Source organism: Tachypleus tridentatus, chromosome 6 (assembly GCF_004210375.1).
Source record: "Tachypleus tridentatus isolate NWPU-2018 chromosome 6, ASM421037v1, whole genome shotgun sequence".
Classification (NCBI taxonomy): domain Eukaryota; kingdom Metazoa; phylum Arthropoda; class Merostomata; order Xiphosura; family Limulidae; genus Tachypleus; species Tachypleus tridentatus.
Window position 1 is genome coordinate 119496734 of NC_134830.1, and position 23308 is coordinate 119520041.

Below are 23308 nucleotides of genomic sequence, written 5' to 3' on the forward strand. Positions count from 1 at the left end.
ACATGCAAATAGCCCATTTTGTAGCTTTGTGTTTAACTACGAACAAACTATGTATTTCCTACAGTAGTCTTTTTTGTCAATTCTTTCTTATTCTGTGTCCTTATAAATTCGAGGTCGCACATAAACGACACTATTTTCAATTCTTATTTATTTTCTAGTTTTGTCTTCGACTATGAAATTATTATTAGTGCTTCATCGATGTGTTACGTTACCGGGATCACTGTCACATATTTAGCATGTGATCTTGAGTCTCACCTGGCCATCACACGTTTCCTATTTCCAACATTTTAGGTTCTATTTATACATTCTTCCCTTACTGGTAAAGAACACAGGTATGTTTGTTAAAAGATCTGCAACCAATCTTCCATTACTTGTAAAGAAGATAGATGTGTTTGTTGAAAGATCTGTAACCAATTTTCTGTTACTGGAAAAGACGATAAGTCTGCTGTTGAAAGCTGTTTATTCATTCTTCTCTTACTGGTAAAGAAGATAAACGTATTTGTTGAAAGCTCTTTAATAAATCTGCATTACTGGTAAAGAAGATAAGTCTACTTGCTGAAAGCTGTTTATCTGGTCTTCCCTTACTGGTAAAGAAAATATACGTGTTTGTTGAAAACTCTTTAACCAATCTTCCATTCCTAGTAAACAAGATAGACGTGTTTGCTGAAAGCTCTTAAACCAATTTCCACTACTGGTAAAGAAGAAAAGTATGTTTGTTGAAAGGTCTTAAACCAATCTTCCATTACTGGTAAAGACGATAAGTCTGCTTGTTGAAAACTGTTTATCCAGTCGTTTCTTGCTGATAAAGAAGGCAGGCGTGTTTGTTGAATGCCTTTGGGTTTTATTGTGTTTGTTTTCTATTTACCATTATAAATGAAATCGGATGAGCTTTGCGGGAAACCATGTTATTGATACTCTAAATACATGTGAACCCTAAAAGAATTACTAATAATTTAGAGTTACAGTTGAAACTTAACAACAAATCTGTGCTTTCAATAAAGATGAAACCTAAATAAAACTGATTATTTTTATTACAGTTGAAGCTTAAAAAATTATGAATATTCTCAACGCCGTTGAAACCTAAAATTTAATAATATTGTTATTATAGTTGATACCCTAATATTTATCGATATTATTGTTAAACTGTTAACCTAAAACAATATATTTTAAACCTAAAGATATCAATGATTTTATTATTGTTATTGAAATTTAGAAGAAATCTTCAAGTAATACACAGTTTCTGATTAATTTTTTGAAACCTTAAATTCTTGGTAATTTTTTTCAGCTGGCTAAACAAAAAACTTTTACTCAGTTGAAGCTTAAACGATTATTAAATTACATTTCATTTCGTTTTCAAATCTCATTCAGTACACTGGATGAAAAAAGTAGTTTCGTAATTTTCATAATTGTATAAATATAAAGCATTTGCCAAGGACTATGTATAAATTATTTGGTTTAGATGTATACTCAGTATATTTTGCATGTTTGGATAACACGTGACATATCTTCACAACTAATCATCCTTTATTAATTAGCGGACTGATTGTTTATTTATTTAGTTGTTAATTTATTTTCTTTGCGAAAACGTGGATTTCAGTGATGACATAGAGACCTAAGCGTTTCTGATTCGTCACCGCTGTTGAAACGTGTTTTCAATGTTGACCTAGGAGCTTATGCTGTTTTCTGATTCGTCACTCCTGCTGCAGCAGACTAGTTTCATCAAATTCACAGCAACATTATTTCTTTGCTCTTGTTTTCTACTTTTTAAACTTATAACAAATAATATAAATCTGTTGATGATTATATTAGGTGTTTGTTTGTTGTTGTTTTTTTTTTTATTTTGCGCAAAACTACACGACGGCTATCTGCGCTATCCGTCCCTAATTTAGCATTGTAAGGCTAGAGGAAAGATAGCTAGTCATCACCACCCGTCGCCAACTCTGAACTACTCAACGAATAGTTGGATTGATCGCACGTTATAACGCCTCGAAGGCTGAAAGGGCGAGCATGTTTAGTGTGACGGGGATTCGCAACCGCGACTCTAACCACCTGGTCATGCTGGGCCACATAGTAGAAGCTAACTGCTCTTTTCTTAATCAGTCTGCTCTCCAGCTAGATTAATTATCACAAACAAACAAAAAACTGAAATATGACACACGAATCAGAGGAAATATTGTTTGTTGTTTGAGCTTCCAACTTACATTGGTACTTTTTATGTTGCACCCAGTTTCACCTTATGATAACAGTTAGAAATCAGTACCTTAATTTCTTATTTATCATTAAGTAATTTTTGGTCTTTACTTTTGTATTTAAGTGCCATGTTAATGAGTGGAGTCCACAGAAGCATATTAGATCTGGAGCTCGATCCCAGCAGTGGGTGCATTGCAAGTACCCAATCGTTTAAGTTTTCCTTGCAATGAGTACAAAAGAAACTAAAACACACCCTGAACGTTTTGAAGTAACACATGCACACTTATCGTTTCATTGTGTGCCACATTTCCTTTTTTGTGCTAATGGGGGAAGGTAGATTTGTTGTTGTTTACTATTAAGCTCAAATCTACACAATGGGCTATCTGTGCTCTGCCCATCACAGGTATCGAAAACCCGGTTTTGGGCGTTAGAAGTTTTCTGACTAACGGTTGAGCCACTGGAAGGCGTTTCTGGAAAGAAAGGTTCTTTGATGACTTGATCAATAAAAATATATATATGTATATAAAAGCACCTGCTAAGCTTTCGTAAAACTGTTTTTATTCTATGACAGCTGGATGTTCGCAGAACTCCGTACTTTACTATAGAGAATTTCCTTGCCAAATAAGTCGAATTACACGCGTTTGCTGAATGACTCATGCGACCGCCATCTTATAATATTTGTTTGCAAAGAAATATGACTTTGTAAACGTCAAAATGTTCGTGCTTTTGATCAATTTTAACGTAATCAAAGGATCCCTAATTTTGTAAGAGCCAAGCATGCATTTGTCACAAACCGAATATAGTTAACAAAGTATCAGACAACTAATTACCTCCAATGTACGGTACAGGTTACAGTATAGAATATAAACTCAGTTTGTAGGCTGTATATCAAATGGCTAATTCAATTACGATACAACCGTTTGATGTTTCGGTGCAATATTGTTGTGGTAATGATACGGAACGTGAAGACAGTTCCACGGGGATCCGCTGTGGCGACCGTACCTTAGAATGATAAACCAATATTTTATTCATCAACGTGTCGTTGTGGAACCGGTTAGTTGTTGGAAATCTATCTGTCTATCTGCACATGTTTCTTTCTACCAAACTACTTCTCTGTCTATCTACATCTGTTTCTTTTTACCTAACTACTTCTCTGTCTATCTACATCTGTTTCTTTTTACCTAACTACTTCTCTGTCTATCCACATCTGTTTCTTTCTACCTAACTACTTTTCTGTCTATCTACGTCTGTTTCTTTCTACCTGACTACTTTTTGTCTACTCATATTCCTGTATGCCAACCTATCTGTTTATCTTCCCATATACCTACCTATATATCTACCTAACTAGGTACGTACCTATCTGTTTATCTTTCTCTCACCTATCTTTCAGTCTGTAGTTCCATATATCTATCTGTCTTTTTTCTACTGGTCTATATTTTAACAGTTTGTTTGTTAAAAACCAAAATGGTCTAAATTAACAATTTGTTTACACCTGTACGTGTGTTATAAACCCTTCGACGAATTGTAGAACTTATATAGTTTTACTGTACTAAATTAATCTATAAACTGTTTATTTTATTGTTTGTGCTATTAAGTAGCTTTCACAGACAGCGGAACATTGTTTTTTCCCAAAAAACTATGTCAACCTTACCATAAAACTGAAACAACAAATTAGTTGTACAGAACTCTAAACACTGTTCTCCCAGGGTAAAAATTGTGAGGCATGTACCCCCCGTTCCTACGCCTATGATATCTTTCTTTTTTAGTTTTGTGATGAAGTGGGCCACCCCACACTAACTTTAAAAGTTAGAAATGGGGTTTAATGCGACCGTTTCATGAAAATAGGATACAGCTCTGTAAAATATACCCCTTGCCCCACATACATAGAAAGAAAAACCAGAAACAGTCAACCTGTTGAATAAAAGTTAACTTCTTATATGACAATAAGATTGGGGGTTGAGACAATGAAAGAAATTCACGGAGCTCGCCGAGCATTTGGTAAAAAAACAAAACAAACCACTTTTTCTATATAGATTTATAAATATATCACGTTAAGCAAGCTACGCCCCCTAGTGGCTCGGCAGTAACTCAGTAGGCTTACGACACTAAAAACTGGGTCTCAACATCCACAGTGGACAGAGCACAAACTGTTTACTGTGTCGCTTTAAATTCAACAACAAACAAAACCTAAATCAAGTAAACTATAAAGCAGGTCCGAACGTCCAGAGGTCGCTGTCTTGAAGTTTTACGTCATAAAAACATTTAGAAATTCAGATATTCTGAAGCGAAAATCACACAACGTTGTTATCGTTTTCAGGATATATCACTTCCAGTGGCTCATCTTTCTTTGTCTTTTGTTTGTTCTACATCTCTCATCATTGTAAAAATATAAGCATTTCCTCATTGTTAATAAGAGCTGCACATTGAATGTCAGGAGACTGTTAAAACAGAAACAATGTCACATGTGTATGTGTGTGTGTGTTTACGTTTCACACATTTACCAGTAAATATAAATGTTTTTAAACTTCTGTACTCGGAATGAAAGTAGGCGTTACGTATGAATTTCCATCTAATGTTAAGTATGTTGGAGTTTATCACTATTCGTTATTTTTAACTTGTTCAGCCTGACTGATCATATAGGTGCGTGGTTTAAGTGACAAAATCACGTTATTTAGTGACAAAATTTAAGTGACAAAATCACGTAAGTCGGTAGGCTTACGATGCTAACAATTGGATTTCGATACCAGTGATGGACACAACACAGATAGCCCATTGCCCACAAACTAGCTGACAGTTTACGGACGTCTTCGTGAATGCTATAATGTCAAACATTTAAGACCAAATCTATTTCCTGTGATAAACTATCGAAGCGTTTAGAATATTAAGTCGTTTTAATCGATGTGTTGAACCACGTGGAAGTTGCAGACCGACACGATGTGTATTTTATCATGTCTTGAATGTTTTAAATAGAATGAAAAGTATGATAACTTAGACCATTGTTTCGCATATTCTTTGTCTTCTTAAGCCTTAAGATAAAGATACGATTATGTTCTGAAGTAAAACGACGTGTTTCACACATTGGAGTAAAACTTCTAGGCTTAAGCTAGTGAAACGTTAAGGACTTTTAGGCCTAACAAACACTTGGTCGTTCTGGGATTAAGCGAAACGATCTGCGCCAGACGAATGACAAATATAGAATGTTATTTTCACAAACTCATGGTTAGAAATCAATAATATTCCTAATATGGACAATTGTAAATTTAAGTATTTGTCTGTTAGTTAAGAATAAAACTATGCATAATGCCCTCTGTGCTGTGCCTACCGCGAGTATCAAAACTCGATTTTTTAGCGTTTAAAGGCAACACTCATACCACTTAGTTAACAAGATGGAAGAGAAACTTTAGTATTGATTCTCTTTAATTTACTCTTAATGTCAGGTAGACGTAGGTCTTAATCTGTTGATTGGATTTTTTTTATAGACTAGACAGTATAGGCATAAAATTTCACCGTTTTGGTTTTTGTTTGTGTCGAAAATTTGGAATCACACGAAGGACTTTAAAAATTTGGAATCACACAAAGGACTTTAAAAATTTGGAATTCTACATTTACAAACACATTCCTTACATCTGTTAGATGTGTGTGTGTGTGTTTGTAGGTGCAGTTTTGTACATGTTTGACGTATCACTGTATCGAGAGATGTTTAAAACCCAATAATTGATATTTTTTTATGGAAAATCGTATTTTATGTACATAATTTTATTATCGTTTTATTGCTTAATGTTTACATATTTTTTAAAACCTTTATTGCCCCTGGTGAATCACCGGTAGGTTATGAAATTAAAACAAACAAATACTTTATTGATTAACCACCTTAGATAATGTATTGTTTTTTTTTGTAAATAAAAATTGAGTGTGACTAAATGAGTAACGTGACTGTAGATGTAACCGGCACTTTTGGGCCACGAGTGACAGTTAAACTGTATTTTTTGGTCTAACAATAGAGTTGAAGGTGGGTGCTTTGACTAGTTTCCTTCATTCTTTTTTATCGATTCAAAAACTAGGGAAGGCGAATCTAGATAGTTTTTGAGTAGATTTGCAAAGAAAGCAAAGAAACAATATTGAAGTTGTAGATTTTATAAAGACCATACATTGTGTGGAATAAGGTCATTGGGGAATTTTATTTTAGACACACACACACACACACGTATATATATATATATATTACCATTATTGGTTGAAAAACGAAACGATAGGCACAAATATTATGGGCTTAAGACCGAAACGATGGGCCCAGTATGGCCAGATGGTTAAGGCATTCGACTCGTAATCTGAGGGTCAAGGGTTCGAATTCCTGTCTCACCGAACATGCTCGCCCTTTCAGCCCTGAGGGCTTTATAATGTGACGGTCAATCTCACTATTCGTTGGTAAAAGAGTAGCCTAAAATTGGCGGTGGGTTGTGATAGCCAGCTGTCTTCCCTCTAGTCTTACACTGCTAAATAAGGAACAGTTAGCGCAGATAGCCCTCGTGTAGCTTTGCGCGAAACTCAAAATAAACCAAACTAAAACGATGACAGATGTCATAAGAATGTTGTTACCTTTGTTGAGTTGGTAAAATAAATGCATGTGTTTATATTTGTTTATTATTGAGACAGATTTTGTTATTCAAGCTATCTGGATGTCGTTCTGTTAGTACAGTGTGTAACGTTTGTTGTTACAAGTAAATTACACTGTTTACATGTCGTTCTCTGTTAGTACAGTGCGTAACATTTGTTTTTACAAGTAGGAAACAATGTCAACATGTCATTCTCTGTTAGTACATTTGTTATTACATGTAGATCACACTGTCTACATTTCGTTCTCTGTTAGTACAGTGCGTAACATTTGTTATTACATGTTTTTACACGTATCCCACAATGCCTACGCATCGTTTTTGTTGGCACAGCTTGTACAACGTCTACTATTTTTACACATCTCGAGTAACTTCCGTATTATTTCCTCACAAACCAAAATTTAGGCCCAGTCTTCGTCGTACAGCCTGTAAACCACTAGTGATGTTTCCGTGGTGTATCCTCGCTGGACGATACGGTCAAATGTAAGTTGAGAGCAGGAAATGCAAGTGATCTCTGTCACATCCTCTATCTGTCATCAGACAGGCGCTCACATTCAGGAACTTCTGAGCTTGACAGGCATGGAGGGCGTCACTTTGAAGTCGATTGATCTCTGTGCACAATTATTATAAACAATTTTGATTTATTCTATGATCGCTTTCACACTGTTCAACACTGGATGAAAACCAATAACGGAACAACGGTTTGGTTTTGTTGTTGAATCCCATCAAGGAATGTTTCAAACGAACGCGCTTGTCGTCCACTCATTCGTGTGGGTTTCCAAACACATGTTATAAATCGTTATGTAACACTTAGCAAAAGCTGGTTTTAATTATATGCTAACAAAGCCTGTCGGTTAAAAGCTTATAGTTAACTGGTTACTAAAATCGTTGAATGAAAACTATATGTTATATATATTTCTTTTCAGTGTATGGAGTACCGTTTTAAGCTCCATCTAGTGAGATTTGGCTTGAACTACAAAAACACCACGAATTTGTGTTTGGTCCTGATTGTTTTGTTTGTTTGTTTGTTTTTGAATTTCGCACAAAGCTACTTGAGGGCTATCTGTGCTAGCCGTCCCTAATTTAGCAGTGTAAGACTAGAGGGAAGGCAGCTAGTCATCACCACCCACCGCCAACTCTTGGGCTACTCTTTTACCAACGAATAGTGGGATTGACCGTCACATTATACACCCCCACGGCTGGGAGGGCGAGCATGTTAAGCGCGACGCGGGCGCGAACCCGCGACCCTCGGATTACGAGTCGCACGCCTTACGCGCTCGGCCATGCCAGGCCGTTTGGTCCTGAATGCTTAGTATTCAAAGGTAACACGTGTATAGATTTATTACAACTGAAGCATACAAAATACAGTTCACTTGGTACGAATAAATTAAATTTCAAGACAGTTTTAAGCCTTTTTGTAATTATAAGCATGACGCTTAAATCAGACGTAGTTGTTACGTGCTAGAGCTTAACTGTTCGGCTTTGAACTGGTGTCACATGACGTACTCTCAAACGAGAGATGTTTTATGAAATCACTCTGTAAATATATTAGGTTGTTTGTTTCTTTTTTAGTTTTCGCGCAAAGCTACACGAGGGCTATCTTCGCTAGCCGTCCCTAATTTAGCAGTGTAAGATCAGAGGGAAGGCAGCTACTCTTTTACCAACGAATAGAAGGATTGACCGTTACATTATAACGCCTTTACGGCTGAAAGAGCGAGCATATTTCATGCGACGGGGATTCGAACCCGCGATTTTCGGATTACGACGCGAGTGCCCTAATCACCTGGCCAGGCCGGGCTCAATTCCTATAGTTTTAGATGATTTTTGAAAAAGGATTTACGTTAAAATATACTATACGTAACAAAAAAGACAAACACTTATATAAGGTCAAGCATATATTAAGCCAAAATTGAAATCTTAATTTTTCATTTGTTTGTCTTGTGAAATAATCGAATTTTGTCGAAATAAGAAGTAAAATTTACCAAAAACCGTTTAAATATAAGTTTGTGTTGCTTTGATAAATGAATAATTATCTTTCACGAAATAACAAAGTCTAAAACTTGTTTTAAGACGAACTTAACTGAATGATGTTTTTTGTGTTTAATTTTAGGGCCACTTTTTAATATTAAATTTTGTACGTATTTTTTTTTAAATTGTTGTTTTAGCATAAGATTGCTGAATATTCTTTTTGCGCTCTAATCATTAAGGGGAACCGAACTGCGGATGTGAGGGTTACAAGTCCGTAAACATTCCTCTGACGTTCCGAAAAAGATTCTCTAATACAGTGCGCGCTCTGCCGCCAAGAAGAATATACTTCAATGTTTAGGGCTAGAGTCTGTAAAAATTGCGCTAAACCAACGGGACAGATTTTGAATTAACCGAAAATATATCTTAGATCGGGCCCGGCGTGGCCAGGTGGTTAAGTCATTCGATTCGTAATCCAAGGATCGCGGGTTCGAATCCCTGTCACATCACACTTGCTCGCCCTTTCAGCTTTGGGGTCTTTATAATACGACGGTTAATTTCACTTTTCGTTGGTAAAAGAGTAGCCCAAGAGTTAGGGTGGGTGGTAATAACTAGCACTTACAGTGCTAAATTAGGGACAACTGTACAAATATTAACCTAATCTATAAATGCAGAAATATGTTCATAACAACTGTACAAATATATTATTTGTTTTTTTTAGACTGATCCTGATGTTAGAAACAGTTTTAGTATGAGAACATTTGTCAGTAATTTGTTATTTCTGCAACTAACCCTACTCTTGGAATATTTTATAATATATTACACTTATTTTCCTTCCAATAATCTAAAAATTCTTTACTTTATGTAAGCTTTTATGTGCCCTCCAGTGGTTTTCGCTGTAATCTTCAAGTTTTATTAAACTAAAATTTCGGGTTCGATCACTATGGCGAACACACTGTAAATAGCCTCACTGAGGCTTTGAGGCCTAAAAACATACAGTCCAAAAACGAAAAAATAATCCGTCGTATATTGGCATTCAAAGCATGAAACACGTCAAAATAAAGAGATATATAACAAGGAGGACGCGTCTTAAAAAACGACTTGGCAGCGAATCGAAAAGCAAAAGGCACAAGAAACGAAATTTTCACAGTCTGTTCTCTTATATCGATCATCTAAAAAGAAACACTTAGTTCACGCTGAAATCAAAGATGATAATCGTGAGACAGAAACGAAATAACCGAATTATTTAAGTGAATCTTAATTTTTAAGGTATGTTAAGATGAACCTGTGAAAACTTTTGTGTTATTTGATTTGTAAAAGTGTAGTTTGTTTGTTTTTTACAAAAATAAATAGAAACAAAGAAAACCTGAATCGATTAAAAGTAACAACGCAGGCAGTTTAGAAGATTAATGTTATACATCTCACACATACGTCACAACTTCAATAATTAGTTTCATGTTTCATTTTGTCTCCTTACGTAGTAATAATCTGTCAGATCCTAATACTTCATGTTTACTAAGACTGTTTAAATTCATACTGGAAACTATCAGACCTAGTACTTCATGTTTACTAAAACTATTTAAATTCATACTGGAAACTATCAGATCTAGTATTTCATATTACTGAGACTGTTTAACTTCACACTGAAAACTATCATATCTAGTACTTCATGTTTGAGACTGTTTAAATTCACATTGGAAGCTACCAGTGTCAGTTTTTGTTGCTTGCTAAGGCTTTTTGAATTCACTTAAAAGACTTATACAGAAATATATATATATGTATATTTATGTGTGTGTTACATTTCTTTGAAACTTAAAACATTACTATATCACTTACAGACTACAAGTGTCTATGCTGCAGTTCCTTATATATAATTTAATAAGCTTTTTTTTTCTAGGGATTTTGTATAATAAATCTTTATAGTGTTAGTTATAAAGTAATCTACCTAATTGAAAAAATTAGGTACACGTACCCAAATAAAAGTAGGGAAAAATGATACAAAGAATTAAATGCCAAAAAATAATATAACAAATTGTGTCTTTGAAGAACATTAAAGTTCCAGATATTAAAATTTAACAAAAATTAATTTCTATACAGAACTAGTGTAGACCAATGAATTCTACTTTACACAGAACCTTTCTAGACTAATGAGGCCTACTTTACACAGAACCTCTCTAGACTAATGAGGCCTACTTTACACAGAACCTTTCTAGACTAATGAGGCCTACTTTACACAGAACCTTTCTAGACTAATGAGGCCTACTTTACACAGAACCTCTCTAGACTAATGAGGCCTACTTTACACAGAACCTTTCTAGACTAATGAGGCCTACTTTACACAGAACCTTTCTAGACTAATGAGGCCTACTTTTCACGGAATCTCTCTAGACTAATGAGGCCTACTTTACACAGAACCGATAACTAAAGGAAGTTTTCAGTATAGCGTAATGATTTTGTTTTTTTTTGTTTAGATACTAGATACCCTACTAACCTTAGAGAAGAGAACATATTTAAATAGTTATGAAATATCTTTCCCAGTAGTTTATTTTTTCTGTTTTATCTATGAGAGTTTTAATGTCAAGACACAGAGAATCACAGATACCATGTGTTTTTTTATTATTTACGTCGGGTCGTTCTGTAGTAGGTTCACTCTGTGAATAACCCTGTACAAACTCATGTTGTTGCGAGTACGATAACTAGGATCGAGTTCTCTGGCTCTGCTCCTTATCTACCTGTGTTATAGTCATACACTGCTAGACAAAAGGTCTGAATTAGGCCTCTCTGATAGGAAAAACATGAACCGTACATACAGTATCTCTGATTAATTACTATAGTCTTTAGGTGATGCCACAGGGTTTATAAACTAATAAACCATTTTACAACGACATAGTGACGTCAATAGGTGGTAGCACAAGGGTAACAAAGTAGCAATCTCATCGCATAAGGCTTATAAAGTAAAAATCCACAGTATTAAATATATGCAGCAGTTTGTTGGTTGTTTTAATTCTAGTACATCCCAGACAGCTTGTCAGATTATGTGAGGTTTCAGTAGAGAGATACTCATGTACAGTGTCTTTTGCAGCTGGTAATAAAAATATTCGAGTTAGATTATCAGAGGGTTATATAGGTTTCCTAGATATCACAAGACATTTATATTCTTGAACATGTATAAGCCGTGTACCATTCACCAACGTTATACAGCATAAGTTTGTAAGAAACCCCAACGTAACAAAATATTAACTGTTGAGTTTGCTATAAACGAGGTGATTAATTAGTTTAAAATCATCTAACTACGTTAATTTTAATTTTCTTATTAAAATTTCCTTACGTGTTAGATTAATCCTGCGTAATTATTAGTTAATGAGGTGTAATTATCATATTTTATAAAGCTCAAGTAATTTTGCTATAAGTGTCTTTCGAACGTCGCCCCCTAAATTTCAATGGCTCCAGACAGACAGGCTTCTGCGTACTGAGCACGTGCTCAGAGCTAACGTCTCTCAGACTTTAAAATATTCGTGCTCATAATAACATAAGTTTCAGGTATTCAAACGAACAGTGGTATCTTACAGTTCAGAAGTCCGAACGAATAACACCGTGGAAGTTCAAAGAGTCCAAATACACAAGTTCCTTACAGTTCTTGTGTCCAAACACATGCGTTCCTTGCAGTTTATATGTCCAAACACGAGATCCTCATAGTTCATGTGTCCAAACACATGCGTTCCTTACAGTTCATGTGTTCAAACACACAAGGTCTTTACAGTTCAGGTATCTGTACGTTAAGACGCACATTAAACATAAATATAAGATATTCTAACCCATGAGACCCAGTGAACATCAGATTTTGATAAAAGACGTCACAACGTTTACAGCAATATTTATTAAATGGTTTCCTCGTTTCTCTTGTATCTCGGCGTCAGTTAAGTTTACAACTTTTATGATTGAAACGATTCGGTCTCAGCATGTGAAATGAATTTCATCAGTTTACATTCCTATAGCCCAGTGATATAATTCACCAAATGGAGCGATTTATACATGTCCAAAACTTTTCCAAAATTTCCTAGTTCCACTACTACGTTAAATTCGGTTGGGCTTTAGCTCTCTGTACCTGTATAAACGTGTACGTCCACTTACTGGACGAATTACGTATGTAAAAAAACACAAGAAACTCATGTCTGTGGTTAAACACATAAAGAAAGCGTTCAGCTATGACTAGAGTGACTGAAATACCGGTATACATAATGTCATATTTGTAATAATTTAGTTGGTTTGTTCTGAATTTCGCGCAAAGCTACACGAGGGCTATCTGCGCTGGCCCTCCCTAATTTAGCAGTGTAAGACTAGAGGGAAGGCAGCTAGTCATCACCACCCACTAACTTTGGACTACTGTTTACACTAATCCCAACGAATAGTGGGATTGACTGTCACTTTATAACGTATCTAAGGCTGAAAGGACGAGCATGTTTGGTATGACAGGGATTCGAACTCGCGACCCTCGGCTTAGGAGTCAACTGACTTAACCACTTGCCCATGCCGGGCTTGTAATGTAGTTGATTTGTATTTAGTAGATTCAAAATTAACCGCATCCTTTGCCATATATTGGCCTAACAGTCACGTCAGAAACCCCATTCCGAGGTTTGACATAACTAGGACAGTCGACCAGGTTGAAGGAAACAAACCTAAATCACCCATCGCCTACATGTTTAATCTTAAGCAGATAGCAAAGGTTGACTTTTAACGACGACAACTGAATGTGCTAAACGTGTTCAGTACCGTATTACGGCTCGAGCCTTGGGTCTTGTGATCTGCAACCCGTTATACTCACCAGTAGGCGGCGCTAACTTTTGATTGATTAAACACAAGAAATAAACTATGAGATTGGTATGAAGTATGCAGATGTTGCTTCGAACAGAGTAAAATGAAATATACGCAAAAGTTTAATTTTACAAGAACGATATTATTTATAGTTAATGATAAAATAGGAATTCTATATTTTTGTAACTTGTTTTTATCTTTGTACATTTAATTCTATCTATGCTCGTTGGTTTTATGCCGTATAAAGCCATACAATGAACTATTTGTGTTCTATTAAGATAGGGTATTGAAACCTAATTTTAAGCGTTATAAGTTCTCGTGGTCGTATTTGAAAGATAACACTGGTCAACAAAATTTTTGTTGCATTTATATCAAACAATTGGTATTACATAATTTCTTGCCCTGATTTCAGATCTGAAGTTAGTTTTTTCCTCAGTGCTCTACTTTTTTTGCAATCAAGGTATTTGAAAATCTCAAAATTTCGTCATCATCACATTGACGTCGTAGTCTATCATGAAAAATATGTGATAAAATATGTTATAAAACTCTTTAATATAGCTGGGCAATTAAAAAAGAAAATGCAAGATAGTATAAATGTATTCAAGTTATTTATATTAATTCAATTTATTTATATAAAACTGATTAGTAGATAAGACATTTGCTACTATGAGGAGGGAAAGCTCAATTGCAGTCTACTCAGGCATGAATTTCCGCTTGTAGCTCTTGCGTTTGTGGACTGTCTCAGGGCATTCTCGTTTAATGCTCCAGCAGTAATCTGCCATCATATGTTTGTCCCATCTCCCTTGGTAACGCTCTTCCATGGTCTTGAGGTCCTGATGGAACCGCTTGCCTTGCTCGTCACTTATAGCTCCTGGGTTCTCAGGGAATCTATCAAGATGACTGTACAGGTAATGGAGTTTGACACTCATGTTACATCCAAGGTCGCGAAAAGCTGACAACATATTCGTTACAAGGGTTTCATAGTTGTCAGCTTTTTTTATTACCGAGAAAGTTTGCCATCACCGCCACAAATGAAAGCCATGCAGTCCTTTCCTTGTCGTTCATCTTTCTGGCAAATTCTTGATCACGCACAAGTGCACGAATCTGTGGTCCATCAAAAACACCTGTCTTGATCTTCTCGAAGGACAAACCAGGGAGCACAGAAAATATGTGTTGGAAGCATTCACCGTCAGTATTCAACGCCTTCATAAACTTTATATGCAAAACGGCTCGTTTGGGTTGAGAAAATATTTTACACAAACTGTTTCATCAAGCCCAGCATGATATGGAGAGGAGGAAATATGATCTTTTCCTCAAATGACAGACAATTGATCGTTGACAATATTTGGCATACCTGCCTTCAGAGTCTCACGTATGGGCCACTCCTTCTGGTTCCAGTGCTTTTCTCGAGCTCGGCTGTCCCACATGCAAAGATAGCAGGGTACTTTGTAAATCCTCTTTGTTGACCTAGGAGGAAAGTAACCATTTTGAGGTCCACACAAATTGTCCAGTTGTGCTCGTGGTATTTTAGTAGGTCAGTCACAGTCTTAATGACATTATATTCCTCTCGTAAATACACAGAGTGTCCAATTGGAACAGCTGCATAGACATTGTCATTATGAAGTAGAACGCACTTCAAACTTTGCTTAGAACAATCTAGAAATAATCGCCAGTCATTTGGATGGTATACTGGCATCCCTAATTCCTGGAGAAGACCTGAGATATTATGACAATAAACAAACATATTCTCCTCTGTAAAATATGGCACAAAAGCCTGCTCCCGATTTCGGAAGTATGACACTTTAGTTGTATGGCTCAGCTGATTCTTTTCTTGCATCCTGGAAGCTAACACTTCAGCTGCATTTTTGGAGAGACCCAAATCACGCACAAGGTCATTCAACTCTGGCTGGCTAAACTGTTGAGGAGTTAATGACTGTGGGGTCTCATAAGAAGGATCGCCAGATTCTGAAAGTATTTCTTGAGTTTCATCAGCAGTCTCTTGCTCTTGGTCACTACCCACATCTTCAGATGGAAGAAATCCTTTAAAACTGGGATTGGGAGCTCATCAGAGTGCAGAGTAGGTCGGATTGCTGAGGGGATACTAGGATATGAGATTTTGTGTCTGTTTTTCTTGCCAATGCCCTTTGTATTGACCAGACAAAAATAGCAGTCAGTTGTGTGGTCCATCGGTTCTCGCCAGGTCATGGGAATTCCGAAAGGTAAACCCTTACGTTTCCCTTTTGTCCAGTCACGCAGCATTTCCTCGCAGTTATGACACACAATATGTGGGGCCCATTTCTTGTCTTGGTCACCAAGAGCAAGTCCAAAGTACGCTTTATAAGCACGCCTCAGAAATGATGTTATATTACGCCTTTGACGAATAAGCGTGAAGCATCCACAAATATAACAGAAAGCGTCCGGCTTGTTCTCACATTGACGTCTCCTTGTAGCCATGATCAGATCTGAAACAAAATCTAAACAATTTTAATATCTCTGTTGATAACATAAACGTGTAAGTAATTAACACGTTTCCTGCGATGGGACCCACCGGTGTCCCACTATTGTCTTACCTTTAACTAAGTTGCAGGCAAGAGACAAGTGTAACGACAACCTCACGTTATCATAGCTCATGCAGCACTGAAGCTGACAGATGTACAAGAGCATCGCAGCAGTTGCCGGTTTGCCAATATAGGCATCGCAGGAAACGTGTTAATTTGACCACAAACGGCTAGAATGAAAAACTTAAAATTGCATTAAAACTAGAGCATGTAGAGCTGAACCGTTTTCATATTTGAATTTAGCAGGTCACAAAGGGTAAGAATAAGTAAAAAAATCTTATGCAACTGAGATTTCGAAAAAATTTGTTGACCTGTGTAATTAGAAACGACTATTATCAATTAAGAGTTAATGTTTTATGCAGATCACTTTATAAAGAGCATGGGAAGAACAAGTGGTTGGTGTTTTAGTCTCTGCTCATAACAGGACATTTAAAATTAAATCTTTCATTTCGTGGCCTTTCACAAAGACCCAGGTCAACCTGCACGATTTAGTTGAGAATACTGCCCTGAGATATTCACGAGGGTTCTTTTGAAAGTGCTGAATGCAGGGCACCTTTAATGCCTGGAAACGTTTTACAGGATTAGTGTATCACAAAACGTTTTATGCGTGCTGGGTGGGACTGAAATTTGGTGAGCGGTAAGAACACATTATTTTATCTTTTACGAATTGTTTTTCAAATCAGTCTTTCAATGGTCGTGTTCTTGACACTAAAGTTGCTTTTTGTTTCTTTTGTGAGCAAAATACTTTATGGAATTTGTTTGTAGTCGTCTGCACACTGGCAAGGCGTCCAGTTGCAGCTGCGAACTACTGTTTCAGTCTTATAGCAAGTATTCCACAGATAGCATAGCACATGTGTTGTAGACGATTATTTGCTTCGTTCAATAAACCAACAACTGTTCTGTACGTTTTAAAATATCTATAGGTCTCCACATTCTGCTAACGATACTGTGGAACACTTAAAGTGAGCTTCCATATGTCTAATGGCTCTCACAATATAACCATTTTCTTTACAAATCACATGACGGAACATCAGAGGAATGATTGGTAGAAAAGAACTGAGAAAAATAATTTTCGTTCTTATAATTATAATATTACAATTTCTGATTTTTATCTTAAATAATTTGTATAGTGTATTACAAATCAGTCATAGGACTATCTTGAAATCAAAATGTTTGTTGTTGTTTTTTTTTGCTTGTGGTATACAAAAGAACATAGAACGAGCTTAACATAGAAAAACTACAACAGAGAATGTTTTTACGAGAACCCGGGAGTATCCCCAAACGTTCGAAACACAGTAATCTAAGTACGCTACTATTCAGGCTAAATAAAGTGGAACAACACCTAAACTGGTCTTATTTAGATGTCTGTTATTGAGTAAGAGCAGTAGCTTTATTGTGTTAATTAGTTAGGAGGAACATATTATAAGAATTATGAAAGGACTGTGCAAACTCACATTAACTTTCTACCTGGTTTTGTTTTGCCTGTTCACTTGAAAATGACATAGTCAGGTCATTAGGGTGCTCGACTCGTAATCTGAGGATCGGGGGTTGGAATCCCCGTCCCATCAAACATGTTCGCTCTTTCAGTTTTTTGGGTGTTATAATGTTTATGATGTGACGGTGGATCCTACTATTTGTTGGTAAAAGAGTAGCCCAAGAGTTGGCAGCTAGTCGTAACCATCCCTAATATAGCAGTGTAAGACTAGAGAGAAGGCTAGTGCAGATAGTTCTCATGTAACTTTGCACGAAATTCAAAACAAACAAACTTGTTCCACACGACTCTCTTTTCTTTATCTAATCGCATGAGAATGTTCTTATGAAAAGCTTGCGAAGTTTAGGATTTTAAAATGTTTAAGTTAATCAGAAGAAAGTATTAGAGTAGCGCCGTTGTTATTGGTGAAGTATTATTTATTACTTCATCACTAGGTGTCACTTTTAGTAAGTAACGTTTACTTAGTTTGTAACGTGCTCTGAATTAAAAGTTTATAAATAAATCAATATTATAAGAACTTTGTTGTTGTGTTTTCATTGTAAAATATTTAGTTAATATATACGAAATATGTACAGTTAACAAATTATAAAACATGATTAGAAAGAATAAACAATAAAGAGAAAACTATAGGTGTTGCATTGACAATATCGTTCTCACTACCAGCCCTGAAAACCAAAAATATTTAGAATTAACTTCAATATTTTCAACTCTATGTATTAGAGTACATTTCTTTTGTTTTCCTTACAGAGAATTTAAATTAGAATTGTCTATTTTCTTATAATGGGAATTTAGTTTTATTACTAGAAATAACACGTTATATAACATGAGCTTTAATAAAAATAAAACCGGTACTTAATGGTTCATTTCGTTAACTTTGTTGTTTCGTGTGTTGTGTATTACCCTGATAATGGTGAGTTATCTCTTCTCGTTTGTTGTACATTATGCACGAACATGTGCTGATTTTTAGTGTTCATCTAAATAGGTATACTTGCTTTGATAGGAATTTAATTCTAATAACTTCGTGTGCTGTGTATAAAGATATAAACACTCTCATAACACTAAGTTATAAAACTAATAGCGTTATTTATAATATACAAACTAGGTTAGAAAAGAGAATGAACTGAGAGAACCTTGAAGCCCCAAAATACAACTACACCACCTCATGGAATCAAACACGCAATACAAACGAAAAGTTTGGGGGGTCGTTAGCTCACATAGGATTCTACTATTACTCCTGTTTCGTTTTTGTGGGCCAAGGTTCCTTCCGTTGATTTGCCTAACTAGACTTGTGTGTCTAATAATTACAATAATCTTACTTCTGTTATGGTTATCACTTCTTTCATTGTACAGTGCTCCCAGAACAGTGTGTTCAGTGTTATTGGTTTGGACTGTTTTCTGTCAAACCCTAGATTATCCAACCTGTCTACATCTCTCGAACGTATTCCGTGCTGCCCACAGTTTCGGAAGGACCAAAAATTCTGCCATTTCTACAAACAAAGATAAGCCATTATTTAATGGCTCTAGTGCATATAGGTGTATAAAAAGACATATTAAACAGATGGTTCCGCACATTTTTTACTCTTAGGTTTGGGTTTTAGTGAGCACTCCTGAAGAAGCTGTAAATGGGAACATTGAAGGTTTAATTAATTAACATTTTGAGGCTATTATTTCTACTATTAAAACCATGTCCTGCAGATTGTGGGGTACAACATTAGAAACAAGTGTTGTTTTATGCAACCTAAAGTGTGTCTTTGTGATTAAAGTCACAGTGTAACATGCCGAACACCACGGCCTCTAGTGTCACAGCGGCATATGTGTAGACTCACTCCTCTAGAAACCGGGTTTCGATACCCGTGGTGGTAGAGCACAGATAGTCCATTTTGTAGTTTTCTGCTTAGTTCCAAACAAAAACAAAACAGAACACCACAATTTCGACACTGCCCTAGAACACAGTTTTGTATCCATTCATTATTTTCATTTTATATTTACGAGCTAATGTTACTTTTTTATGTATGAAGAAATAGTTTCACGAAGGTGACACAAATGTTACAGAATGTACACATTTTTTAGTCTATTTTCATATTGAACAAGTGAATTGCCGAAATAGTTTAAACGTCGTGCAGTGTAGTTACGGCGTTTCAAAAGTCACCGAATTTGTTTGAACGTCGTGTAGTGTAGTTACGGCGTTTCAAAAGTCACCGAATTTGTTTGAACGTCGTGTAGTGTAGCTACGGCATTTCAAAAGTCACCGAATTTGTTTGAACATCATGCAGTGTAGCTACAGCGTTTTAAAAGTCATTGAATTGGTTTGAACATCGTGCAGTGTAGCTACGGCGTTTCAAAAGTCACCGAATTTGTTTTAATGTCGTGCAGTGTAGCTACGGCGTTTCAAAAGTCACTGAATTTGTTGTCCCTCATGTGTCGTAGAAAAACAGTGAAACGTTGCTTTTCGAATATGGTAGAAGAACAACGAAACGTTGCTTCTCGCGTGTTGTCATAGAAAAACAGTGAAACGTTGCTTTTCGAATATTGTAGAAAAACAATGAAACGTTGCTTCTTGCGTATTGTTATAGAAAAAGAACGAAAGGTTACTTCTTGAATGTCGTAGAAGAACACTGAAACGTTGCGCTTCGTTTATCATGGATAAAACGTACTGGTTACAGTATCTATCGAAATTAAGGTCGTGTCACGCTGTCGTTCATGCTATTCCTTTATTCTGTTGGTTCGAATAATTTTATTTAGAGTTTTTAATATAAGTTGCGTGTATTAAAGTATTCCTTTTGTTTATATCTCTAGATCATTCGATGTCCCAGTAGTTATATTAATCTACAAATGTTGAAAGTAATTATTACATTAGGTGTCAATTAAAGCTTCCGTGACGTTCGATATTTATAAGTAACAATTACGAAACTTTAATAGACATCTATCTACCCAACGGATTGATAGTTTGTCATAATTTAATTATTTCATTACTAGATTTATCAAATTACACATTCTACTGAGTGATTAGAAGTACGTGTAAGTTATCTTATACGGTTTTTATGTGTGTGAAAGTATCTACAAGTTATCTGTACGATTTTCAGGTGACTGAAAGTATCTACAAGTTATCTGTACGGTTCTCATGTGACTGGAAGTATCTGTAAAATATTTTTGCGGTTTTCATGTGACTGGAAGTAACTGAGTTATCTGTACGGTTTTTATGTGACACATTTAATATGGAATCTCTGTAATTTATTTAATGAATATAGTTCATCAGTTTCTTAAACATTATTTTGCTAATTAGGTGCCGCTGAACACGAGAATCTTGAACTTTGGAAATTTATAGTCCAGTTCATAGTTCTCTACTTATAAATGTTTTTTTTTCTCAGAATCCGGTGAGTAGCTTAAACTCATTTTATTAAAAATATTAATATCTAAACAGAATATTCAGTTGTATGCCTTCTAGCTAAAGAGTAGTAAAGTTTTGTGAATTAATCTAGTTTTAAGAAACAAATATGGTTATCTATAATAACTCAACTTAAACAGTTGACGTGTTATTTCTTAACTAATTTAAAATTAATTGTTTCTTGGTTGTACGTATTGTTGATAACACTATGTAACACAAATTTTGTTCCTGGATAGTATGTGCTATATCTTAATTGCTTATGTTGTAAAAGTACAGAAAATGGCCATTATTCCCTTCAAACTTTGCTTTTGTGACTGGATAATGAAATTTAGAAATTAATCTATTTTCTATGTAAAAACGGGCAAATTTGCACATTTTAATTTACATAAGATCTAAATAAAACAACATATGAATCAAGATTTACATGTATTTATACCAAAGTTATACAAAAATGTTTAGAAGTGAGTAGTTTTTCGAGATTTGCGACTGTAATGTAAATAACTTTCACGTATCAGCTTCCAAATATAGTCTCCCATCATGTTTTCATTATATGCTCCCAGGTCAGAAAAGCAAAGTTTGAAGAGAAATATAGGTCTTTTTTCATCTACTTTAGGCATAATCAATTGGGAAAAAAACACTTTCTGCCTAGGAACAAGAAAAGTAAAAAATTTGTTACATAGTGTAATATTATTGTTTCTAAACATTAGCTAATGACAAAAAAACTTATTTCTTTGCATATATTTTTGTTTCTTGTATTCTGATGTACAGCTCTAGTAATGTAATTATTCTGTTACTTTTTTTTAAACAGAATTCACAGACTGATAGATGACGCTTCTCACGGATGCAGCTTGTAAGTACTGAATTATCTTTTTATTTTAAAACTTTGTCTTCGGTTAATAATTACAGATATTTCGGTGACCGCTGACTTAATTAATCATTTTTATTGTTATATACGCTATCTTTCTTGAAATTAAAATTTAAGTTTATTTCAATAATTACGTTTGGATTTTACATCGAATATATAGGATTGGGCACCTTATCTTAACCTATTGAGTACGGGTGCCCTAAATATTAAGTGTACCAGCTGTACACCGTATACGGCACACGCTCATCCATCTCCCAGAGGCGGGCCGTACCCTATACGGCTAATCGGCAGTCAATGGGTTAAACAAATTTGGATATCTAGGTCAGCAAGAGACATAATAACCCCATTCGAAATAAAGTCGTGGTGGAACGGTGTGTATTAGAACTAATTTTTTTACATTATTTTTTGTTGCGTAGCTAATGTAATGAAGAGTATATAACAGCTTTTTGTGATCCATAATATTTCTACACTCAAATCCCATCAAGGTACGCAGTTCAGGGATTTGCAGATTTCTTGTTCCAAACGAAACTGGAAAAAAGAATGTGGATCAATTTGGGGTATCAATATCATTCTGAAAGAGCCTTTCAACAAGTCGTATTCAAATCTTGCAACGAGTCATACCCTAGCCGTAGTAAGAAAATTTTGGTGTCTTGTAATAAGTGAGAATTCATGAACACGAGGGTCAGTGGTAAAGGCTGATAACGTGCCTCAAGCACCAGTACGCAACATAATCAAGAAATATCTTTGGAAAAGCGACACATAACTTCTTTCACGAAATATATGCGATGAATTGTCGTATACATTCAATTCATTTTTTTTTTTTTGCTTTTCATTACGTGTGAAGTATTACATATTTGGTCATTCCACGGCAATTAGCTTATTGTGTACTCGAAGGTTTTTCACGCTTGTGGTTAAGCCTAACAGAGTATTGTTAGCAAGTTACAATACAGAAATGATTGATTATCACACTAACTGGTACTGCAACAAACACGCCAACACTAACTGGTATCGAAGTAAACACGCTAACATTAATTAAGTGTTATTAAAGTAAACACCGTTACATTAACAAATCTAGTTCCAAAATAAATACGGCAACACTAACGTATCTGTTTTTAATATAATAAGATAGCACAAACACATCTGATATTAATAGCATAAGGTAAAACTGACACATCTGGCATTAAAATAAACCCTATTGGTTGCAATTGAGCACAACTTTTCACAATGGGCTATCTGTGCTCTGCACACCACATCTAATGAAACCTGGTTTCCAGCAGGTAAGTCCGCACACATACTGCTGTGCCACTGAGGGACTCACATAATTACCATGTCACTAACATATAGGGTAAAGAAATAAAGACGGTAAATGCTAGCAAGCCTAATATTGGAATAAACACTACACAAGGTAGCGTTCATTGTTTAGTACATTTA

General features: G+C 35.5%; 1 protein-coding gene across 3 annotated transcripts in view; it reads left to right on the top strand.

Moving 5' to 3' along the window:
* The window catches only part of LOC143253443 (synaptotagmin-7-like), a 219226-nt gene that overhangs the window by 67265 nt on the left and 128653 nt on the right, over positions 1-23308 (top strand). For all 3 annotated transcript variants that reach the window (XM_076507341.1, XM_076507344.1, XM_076507342.1), the window contains exon 2: positions 21821-21862. The gene's annotated coding sequence lies outside the window, so the exon portion shown is untranslated. The remainder of the gene's footprint in view (positions 1-21820; positions 21863-23308) is intronic.